We start from the raw sequence: 10,832 nt of genomic DNA on the forward strand, positions 1-10,832 counted from the left end.
TTTGACATGATATTATACATTGCATTTTGTATTCAGCTCAGCTGCCTATTGGCTTTGACATGATATTATACATTACACTTTGTATTCAGCTCCGCTGCCTATTGGCTTTGACATGATATTATACATTGCATTTTGTATTCAGCTCAGCTGCCTATTGGCTTTGACATGATATTATACATTGCATTTTGTATTCAGCTCAGCTGCCTATGGGCTTTGACATGATATAAGACATTGCATTTTGTATTCAGCTTAGATGCCTATTGGCTTTGACATGACACTAGACATTGCATTTGATATTTAGGTTAGCTGCCTATTGCCTTTAACATGACATTGCATTTGATATTTAGGTTAGCTGCCCATTGCCTTTAACGTGGAGTTAGACATTGCAGTTGAGAATCCAAGCTGTATTTTTCCAAGCTGTGTTTTTGCACCAGATGAACCAAGATGTTTTGCTCTCACAGTAGACTAGACCTGATAAGAGAGAGTACATGGGCGTTGTTTCTCTTCCCTTGAGCTTGGGAACAGGAGTAGTCTTGGAGACCTGGCCAGTCTCCAAAAGGCTTGCTCAGTTTCCCAGGTCTGAGAGGAGGGGGCACACCTTTGTAACGAATGTAACAGGCTGCAGAGAGTCAGATTCGAATCTGCCGGACCTCGTGCTGGAGCTTGGCGCCAGCTGCCAGCATCCCGTGTGGGTAGATGACACTCTTTCTCGCGGCTGACAGGGGTCATCAGCTTGCAGACCTTAGAAAGATGTAGCTGTAAATAGTTCCTACACGGTGAAGTATTTGTTTTGCTTTGCATTCAATATCTTATAAATATAACCTGCTGTGTATATTGCAAACTGATATATTTTGTTTGATTAACGCGGACTTGAAAGCTACTAATTCGTCATTCATTCATAAACATTGTGGTTGGGGAAGAATAAAATAACAATAAAAGTCTTCTTTGACCTCAGAAGTGCATTTCTGTTGTGTTATGTTAGTGCTTAGAAACTAAATAAGAGGAAAGCACTACAATTGGTACCTGGAGTCGTGGGGTCGGTCATTAAGAGGTGATTAAGAAGGGGTTTGACGAGTTAGTAGATTTCTAAGTGCACACTTTAAAAGTGTAATTGTTTTTTTGTTGTTTGGAGAATTACAGAAAGTGTTTTCTGTTTGGAGAATCACAGTAGCACGGCAGACCATGTCTGAGAATACATGTGTTGATGAACTGCCTGATGGTGCTAAGAAAAACTGTGAATTGTTTTCTGTTTGGGGAATTACAGAAGAAAATGCATGTGTAGCTAAAAGGCCTGATAATGTTTTGAGAAATAATTCCTGTTGTATATATGTAGAAAACGTGTCTTTTGGAAGTAATGATGACAGAAAGGTCTGGATACCTTTATCTGCTTACAGAGAAATGCAGGAGAAATGTAGGCAGTTGGAACATGAAAATAGGAATTTACGTGAGCAAATTAGCCAGGATACAATAATTCAAAATAAGACTGAAAGTTATAAAAGGGCTGTTTTTGAAGAATCTTTCTTGTCCCATTCCAGTAATGAGGGGGTTAAGACAGCTCCGAGCTGCACTGAGTTTTCGTATGAGCCAGGGTTTTTGGCAGACAAAATGCATTCCTTAACTGATAAGGACGAGAGAGACCAGAATGTGATTTACGAGTTACCGTTGCAAAATGCACAAGTAAAACGAAGGATTTTAGAGCAAGACACCCCGAGTTTCATTAGCTTGTTTGATTTTTGGAAAAAGAATAGCTCTCATTTGAGAGAAATCCTAACACTTTTGTATATGGTCACTGTGAAAAATAATAGGCAGCTGCGCGCTTGTGATTTGGCAAATGAAATAATGCAGACTTTAGGTTTCTGCGCAGTGCAAGAAGGAAATACTTATGTACATGTAACTCAAGAACAAGGAAAGAAAATAGTGCCCCTAGCTAGAATCATACAATGGATCTGGTACTTGCAAGACAGGGCTAGAGTACCACAGGTAAAAGAATTACCAATGAAGTTGAATGCACCATTTGAATTCGTGTCTACTGAAGATAAAAAGCATGTTTGTTTTACTAATGATTCATTGACTGAAATGTTGCTTTCTGGCACAGTAGAAGGAACAGCGTTGTATAATGTGTGTCAGATTTTAAAGCAAGAGCTACGTGAGATGTGTCATTTTTATGCTGATTTTTGGTTCATTGCTAAGCAAGAGCTACGTGAGATGTGTAATTTTTATGCTGATTTTTGGTTCTTTGATAATGTTTTAGCCACATGGCTTGTACCTAACTGGTTCAATTACATGGCAGATGTGAATGAGAAAAATGCAGAGAGAGAAGTGTTCACCCAGAATTCTGCCTTAGTGGGGATGGCTAAGTGGGTGCCCCAGAAATGTGAACAACTGAGAGAAAAAGCCACTTACAGGTGGGCAGAGATGAGAGAGATGCACATTCCCCTAGATTTGATAAAAACTGTGCAGCACGCACAAAAGCAATCTGTCATGCAAGCAGTCACAGAGCAGTTGGGGAGAGGAAAGTTACCAGAACAGAAATGGCAAATTGATCAGGTTTTAGGGAGAGTGATTGCTGCAAATTACCAAGGAAAAATCGAAATTATGCTGATACCTAGAAAAGAATCTGATTTATTCATACAAATTGGAGACAGAATGGCCCAAATTGGCGAAAATGCAGTGAATGGAGGTTTGGTAAAGAAGGAGTCTGCCCCAGCCCTTCTGACAGTGCAAGAAAAGGGGAGCTGTGGCGCAGCAGATAAAAACCTCAGTGCTGATGTGTGGGCTGAAGCCCCAAGTGACCCTCCAGAACCTGCAGAGAATATAACAAAGGGCCCCAAAAACGTCCTGCTGATTATAAAACAGGGAAAGAAAGAGGAAGGGTGCAGTTTAAATGAAAAATGTTATTTGCAAGAAAAGTCATACTTGTTTCTTTTGCAGATCCTACCACGTTTCGCCACTGTCCCTGAGTGCGCTGTGTGGTCCCCCTTCCGGTGTGTGCGTGTGGGGTCGGGGAAGGGACCGAATCCCCAACCTGAACCTGGCTGAGTAAAGTGCCAGCACCATGGATCCATTTTGCGCAAACTGCGCCTTCAGTTCAAGTTCAACTTGTTTGCTGTGTTTTTTTTTTCCCTCTCGTATGGAACTCTGACTTTTGCTTACCTTCCAGAAAACCTTTCAGGTGGACCGTGCACCTTTACATGAGCAGAACTCATGCCACATCAAATTGCTAACACTGTTGAATTAGAGACTCATTCAGAGAAAAAAAAAATAATAATAATTGCCCAGTCTTTTCTATGTAGATGTATCTGATGTGAAAGGTTATGAGATCAATGTGTTAATTCACTTCTATTGCTTTACAGGGATTGCTTTGATCATTGAAATTTGATTTGCTGATGATGTTTTTTTTTTGTGCTGATGTTTTTTGTTTTTGGTTTGACACAAGAGATATGTGAAACAAAAATTCATTGGTCAAAGGGCGGAATGTCCTGCCATTTGATAAAGTTTTGTTTTGACCAATGACTTTGTGTTTCACCACTGCGCATATTAGTTGCTCAATGTTCACCAGTAGCACATGGTATGTTTTGTTCAGTTGAGCCGCCTATTGGCTTTGACATGGCATTAGCCATTACTTTCTGTATTCAGTTTAGCCGCCTATGAGCTTTGACATTGCATTAGCCATTACATTCTGTATTCTGCCTATTGGCTTTGACATGCTGTATCCAGTCTAGCCGCCTATTGGCTTTGACATTGCATTCCTATTGGCTTTGACATGATGTATTCAGTTTAGCTGCCTATTGACTTTGACATGCTATTAGATATTCTGCCTATTGGCTTTGACATGATATCATATATTACATTTTGTATTCAGCTTAACTGCCTATTGGCTTTGACATGATATTATACATTACACTTTGTATTCAGCTCCGCTGCCTATTGGCTTTGACATGATATTATACATTGCATTTTGTATTCAGCTCAGCTGCCTATTGGCTTTGACATGATATTATACATTGCATTTTGTATTCAGCTCAGCTGCCTATGGGCTTTGACATGATATAAGACATTGCATTTTGTATTCAGCTTAGATGCCTATTGGCTTTGACATGACACTAGACATTGCATTTGATATTTAGGTTAGCTGCCTATTGCCTTTAACATGACATTGCATTTGATATTTAGGTTAGCTGCCCATTGCCTTTAACGTGGAGTTAGACATTGCAGTTGAGAATCCAAGCTGTATTTTTCCAAGCTGTGTTTTTGCACCAGATGAACCAAGATGTTTTGCTCTCACAGTAGACTAGACCTGATAAGAGAGAGTACATGGGCGTTGTTTCTCTTCCCTTGAGCTTGGGAACAGGAGTAGTCTTGGAGACCTGGCCAGTCTCCAAAAGGCTTGCTCAGTTTCCCAGGTCTGAGAGGAGGGGGCACACCTTTGTAACGAATGTAACAGGCTGCAGAGAGTCAGATTCGAATCTGCCGGACCTCGTGCTGGAGCTTGGCGCCAGCTGCCAGCATCCCGTGTGGGTAGATGACACTCTTTCTCGCGGCTGACAGGGGTCATCAGCTTGCAGACCTTAGAAAGATGTAGCTGTAAATAGTTCCTACACGGTGAAGTATTTGTTTTGCTTTGCATTCAATATCTTATAAATATAACCTGCTGTGTATATTGCAAACTGATATATTTTGTTTGATTAACGCGGACTTGAAAGCTACTAATTCGTCATTCATTCATAAACATTGTGGTTGGGGAAGAATAAAATAACAATAAAAGTCTTCTTTGACCTCAGAAGTGCATTTCTGTTGTGTTATGTTAGTGCTTAGAAACTAAATAAGAGGAAAGCACTACAACCCGTGTCTTCGGGGGGCAGACCAGGGGGGGGGGGTTTGTAGGGCACCGGGGGGGACACAAGTCAGCACAAAAAGTACACCCTCAGCGGCACGGGGGCGGCCGGGTACAGAGTGCAAACAGGCGTCGGGTTTGCAATAGGTTTCAATGGGAGACCCAGGGGTCCCTTCAGCGAAGCAGTCAGGCAAGGGGGGGGCTCCTCGGGGTAGCCACCACCTGGGTAAGGGAGAGGGCCACCTGGGGGTCGCTCCTGCACTGGAGGTCGGATCCTTCAGGTCCTGGGTGCTGCGGTGCAGTGTCTTTACCAGGCGTCGGGTTCATGGAAGCAGGCAGTCGCTGTCAGGGGGAGCCTCTGGATTCCCTCTGCAGGCATCGCTGGGGGGGTTCAGGGGGGTCAACTCTGGCTACTCACAGGGTCGCAGTCACCGGGGGGTCCTCCCTGTAGTGGTGTTTCTCCGCAAGCCGAGCCGGGGGCGTCGGGTGCAGAGTGGAAAGTCTCACGCTTCCGGCGGGAAACGTGGAGTCCTTTTAAAGTTGTTTCTTTGTTGCAAGTTTTGGTTTCTTTGGAACAGGGCCGCTGTCCTCCGGAGTTCTTGGTCCTTTTAGATGCAGGGTAGTCCTCTGAGGCTTCAGAGGTCGCTGGACCCTGGGACGCTGGAACTGTTGCAGTTTCTCTTGAAGTGGGGAGACAGGCCGGTAGGGCTGGGGCCAAAGCAGTTGGTGTCTCCGTCTTCTCTGCAGGGCATCAGGTCAGCAGTCCTTCTTCGTCTTAGGTTGCAGGAATCTGGTTTCCTAGGTTCTGGGGGCCCCTAAATACTCAATTTAGGGGTGTGTTTAGGTCTGGGTGTTTAGTAGCTAATGGCTACTAGCCCTGAGGGTGGCTACACCCTCTTTGTGCCTCCTCCCTGAGGGGAGGGGGGCACATCCCTAATCCTAGTGGGGGAATCCTCCATCTGCAAGATGGAGGATTTTTAAAAGTCAGAGTCACCTCAGCTCAGGGCACCTTAGGGGTTGTCCTGACTGGCCATTGACTCCGCCTTGTTTTCCTTATTATCTCCTCCAGCCTTGCCGCCAAAAGTGGCGCCGTGGCCAGAGGGGGCGGGAATCTCCACTAGCTGGAATTCCGAGGGGTGCTGTAACAAAGGGGGTGAGCCTTTGAGGCTCACCGCCAGGTGTTACAGCTCCTGCAGGGGGAGGTGAGAAGCCCTTCCACCCAGTACAGGCTTTGTTACTAGCCACAGAGTGACAAAGGCACTCTCCCCATGTGGCCAGCAACATGTCTGGTGTGTGGCAGGCTGGCAAAACTAGTCAGCCCACGCTGGAAATCGGGTATATTTTCAGGGGGCATCTCTAAGATGCCCCCTGGGGTGTATTTCACAATAAAATGTACACTGTCATCAGTGTGCATTTATTGTGCTGAGAAGTTTGATACCAAACTTCCCAGTTTTCAGTGTAGCCATTATGGTGCTGTGGAGTTCGTGTATGACAGACTCCCAGACCATATACTCTTATGGCTACCCTGCACTTACAATGTCTAAGGTTTTGCTTAGACACTGTAGGGGCATAGTGCTCATGCACTTATGCCCTCACCTATGGTAAAGTGCACCCTGCCGTAGGACTGTAAGGCCTGCTAGAGGGGTGACTTATCTATGCCATGGGCAGTGTGAGGTTGGCATGGCACCCTGAGGGGAGTGCCATGTCGACTTAGTCATTTTCTCCCCACCAGCACACACAAGCTGGCAAGCAGTGTGTCTGCGCTGAGGTCCCCAGGGTGGCATAAGACATGCTGCAGCCCTTGGAGACCTTCCCTGGCATCAGGGCCCTTGGCACCAGGGGTACCAGTTACAAGGGACTTACCTGGATGCCAGGGTGTGCCAACTGTGGAGACAAAGGTACAGGTTAGGGAAAGAACACTGGTGCTGGGGCCTGGTTAGCAGGCCTGAGCACACTTTTAAATCATAACTTGGCCTCAGCAAAGGCAAAACGTCAGGGGGTAACCATGCCAAGGAGGCATTTCCTTACACACACCCCCAAACGAAAGAGGATGAGACGAACCTTTCCCAAGAGAGTCTTCATTTTCTAAGTGGAAGAACTTGAAAAGGCCATCTGCATTGGCATGGGCAGTCCCAGGTCTGTGTTCCACTATAAAGTCCATTCCCTGTAGGGAGATGGACCATCTCAACAGTTTTGGATTTTCACCTTTCATTTGCATTAGCCATTTGAGAGGACTGTGGTCAGTTCGAACTACAAAGTGAGTACCAAAGAGGTATGGTCTCAGCTTCTTCAGGGACCAAACCACAGCAAAGGCCTCCCTCTCAATGGCACTCCAATGCTGCTCCCTGGGGAGTAACCTCCTGCTAATGAGAGCAACAGGCTGGTCAAGGCGATCATCATTTGTTTGGGACAAAACTGCCCCTATCCCATGTTTAGAGGCATCAGTCTGCACAATGAACTGCTTGGAGTAATCTGGAGCTTTTAGAACTAGTGCTGTGCACATAGCTTGTTTCAGGGTGTCAAAGGCCTGTTGGCATTCTACAGTCCAGTTTACCTTCTAGGGCATTTTCCTGGAGGTAAGTTCTGTGAAGGATGTCACTATTGATCCATATCCCTTCACAAACCTCCTGTAGTACCCAGTCAAGCCAAGGAATGCCCTGACTTGAGTCTGGGTTTTTGGAGCCGCCCAGTCCAGAATAGTCTGGATCTTGGGCTGGAGTGGCTGAACTTGGCCTCCACCTACAAGGTGTCCCAAGTAAACCACAGTTCCCTGCCCTATCTGACATTTGGATGCCTTGATAGAGAGGCCTGATGATTGCAGGGCCTTCAAAACATTCTTCAGGTGGACCAGGTGATCCTGCCAGCTGGAGCTAAAGACAGCAATATCATCAAGATAAGCTGCACTAAAGGACTCCAAGCCAGCAAGGACTTGATTCACCAACCTTTGGAAGGTGGCAGGGGCATTCTTTAAACCAAAGGGCATAACAGTAAACTGATAATGCCCATCAGGTGTGGAGAATGCTGTCTTTTCTTTTGCTCCTGGTGCCATTTTGATTTGCCAGTACCCTGCTGTCAAGTCAAAGGTACTTAAGTATCTGGCAGCACCTAGTTTGTCAATCAATTCATCCGCCCTTGGAATGGGATGGGCATCTGTCTTGGTGACAGAAATAAGTCCTCTGTAGTCCACACAAAACCTCATCTTTCTCTTTCCATCCTTAGTGTGAGGTTTGGGGACTAAGACCACTGGGCTAGCCCATGGGCTGTCAGAGTGCTCAATGACTCCCAATTCCAGCATCTTGTGGACTTCCACCTTGATGCTTTCCTTAACTTGGTCAGATTGTCTGAAAATGTTGTTTTTGACAGGCATGCTGTCTCCTGTGTCCACATCATGGGTACACAGGTGTGTCTGACCAGGGGTAAGAGAAAAGAGCTCAGCAAACTGTTGTAAGACGTTCATACAGTCAGATTGCTGTTGGTCAGAGAGGGTGTCTGAATAGATCACTCCATCTACTGAACCATCTTTAGGGTCTGTGGAGAGGAGATCAGGGAGAGGTTCACTCTCAGCTTCCTGGTCCTCATCTGTTACAATCAACAGATTCACATCCCTGTCATGAAAGAGTTTGAGGCGGTTCACATGGATCACCCTTTTGGGGGTCCTGCTAGTGCCTAGGTCTACCAGGTAGGTGACCTGACTCTTCCTTTCTAGCACTGGGTAAGAGCCACTCCATCTGTCCTGAAGTGCCTTGGGAGCCACAGGCTCCAGAACCCAGACTTTCTGCCCTGGCTGAAACTCAACCATAGCAGCCTTTTGGTCATACCACATCTTCTGGAGTTGTTGGCTGGCCTCAAGGTTTTTGCTTGCCTTTTCCATGTACTCTGCCATCCTGGAACGTAGGCCTAGTACATAGTCCACTATATCTTGTTTAGGCTCATGAAGAGGTCTCTCCCAGCCTTCTTTTACAAGAGCTAGTGGTCCCCTGACAGGATGGCCAAACAGAAGTTCAAAGGGGGAAAACCCTACTCCCTTCTGAGGCACCTCTCTGTAGGCGAAAAGCAGACATGGCAAGAGGACATCCCATCTCCTTTTGAGCTTTTCAGGGAGCCCCATGATCATGCCTTTCAATGTCTTGTTAAATCTTTCTACAAGACCATTGGTTTGTGGATGGTATGGTGTGGTGAATTTGTAAGTCACCCCACACTCATTCCACATATGCTTCAGGTATGCTGACATGAAGTTGGTATCCCTGTCAGACACCACCTCCTTAGGAAATCGCACTCTGGTAAAGATACCAATGAGTGCTTTAGCTACTGCAGGGGCAGTAGTGGACCTAAGGGGAATTGCTTCCGGGTACCTAGTGGCATGAGCCACTACTGCTAGGATATACTGGTTCCCTGAGGCTGTGGGAGGTTCAAGTGGACCCACTCTTTCAAAGGGGACCCCCACCACTGGAAGTGGAATGAGGGGGGCCTTTGGGTGTCCACCTGTCGTACCACTGGCTTGACAGGTGGCACAGGAGACACAAAACTCCTTTACTTTCTGGGACATGTTGGGCCAATAGAAATGGTTAACTAACCTTTCCCAAGTCTTGGTTTATCCCAAATGCCCAGCAAGTGGAATATCATGAGCTAAGGTCAGGATGAACTTCCTAAACACCTGAGGCACTACCACTCTCCTAGTGGCACCAGGTTTGGGATCTCTTGCCTCAGTGTAGAGGAGTCCATCTCCCCAATAGACTCTACGTGTTCCAGTGATTTTTCCTTTGGTCTCTTCAGCAGCTTGCTGCCTAAGGCTTTCAAGAGAGGGACAGGTTTCTTGCCCCTTACACAACTGTTCCCTTGTGGGTCCCCCTGTGCCTAAGAGTTCAACCTGATAAGGTTCTAACTCCATAGGCTCAGTTCCCTCAGAGGGCAGAACTTCTTCCTGGGAAGAGAGGTTCCCTTTCTTTTGTTGTGTTGAAGATGGTTCCCCAGTCTTCTTTCCTTTTCTCTTGGAGGGTTGGGCCATTATTCCAGGCTCCAACACCACGTTTTCACCCTGAGCCTTGCACTGTGCTCTTGTCTTGATACACACCAGTTCAGGGATACCCAGCATGGCTGCATGGTTTTTGAGTTCTACTTCAGCCCATGCTGAGGACTCCAGGTCATTTCCAAGCAAACAGTCTACAGGGATATTTGAGGAGACCACCACCTGTTTCAGGCCATTGACCCCTTCCCATTCCAAAGTTACCATAGCCATGGGATGTACTTTAGTCTGATTGTCAGCGTTGGTGACTGGATAAGTTTGTCCAGCCAGGTATTGACCAGGGGAAACCAGCTTCTCTGTCACCATGGTGACACTGGAACCTGTATCTCTCAGGCCTTCTACACTAATCCCATTAATCAAGAGTTGCTGCCTGTATTTTTGCATATTAGGGGGCCAGGAAGCCAGTGTGGCTAAGTCCACCCCACCCTCAGAGACTAATGTAGCTTCAGTGTGAACCCTGATTTGCTCTGGGCACGCTGTTGATCCCACCTGGAGATTGGCTATTCCAGTGCTAACTGGAGTAGAGTTTGAAGTGGAACCTTTCTTGAGACAGGCCTTGTCTCCAGTTTGGTGACCCTGCTGATTACAGCTACGACACCAGGCCTTCTTGGGATCAAAGTTTTTACCCTTGTACCCAAAATTGGATTGTGAAGAGGCTTTGGACCCTCCCTCCTGAGCAGGTTTTTGGGGCCCTGTAGAAGACTCTACTTTTTCCCTTGGATGTCTCAACACTCTTCCCCTGAGGAATCTCTGTGACCCCTTTCTTTTGGTCACCCCCTGTGGAAGTCTTGGTCACCCTAGTCTTGACCCAATGGTCCGCCTTCTTTCCCAAATCTTGGGGAGAAATTGGTCCTAGGTCTACCAGATGCTGATGCAGTTTATCATTGAAACAATTACTTAACAGGTGTTCTTTCACAAATAAATTGTACAGCCCATCATAATCATTTACACCACTGCCATGAATCCAACCATCCA

This window comes from Pleurodeles waltl, chromosome 1_1 (assembly GCF_031143425.1).
Source record: "Pleurodeles waltl isolate 20211129_DDA chromosome 1_1, aPleWal1.hap1.20221129, whole genome shotgun sequence".
Classification (NCBI taxonomy): domain Eukaryota; kingdom Metazoa; phylum Chordata; class Amphibia; order Caudata; family Salamandridae; genus Pleurodeles; species Pleurodeles waltl.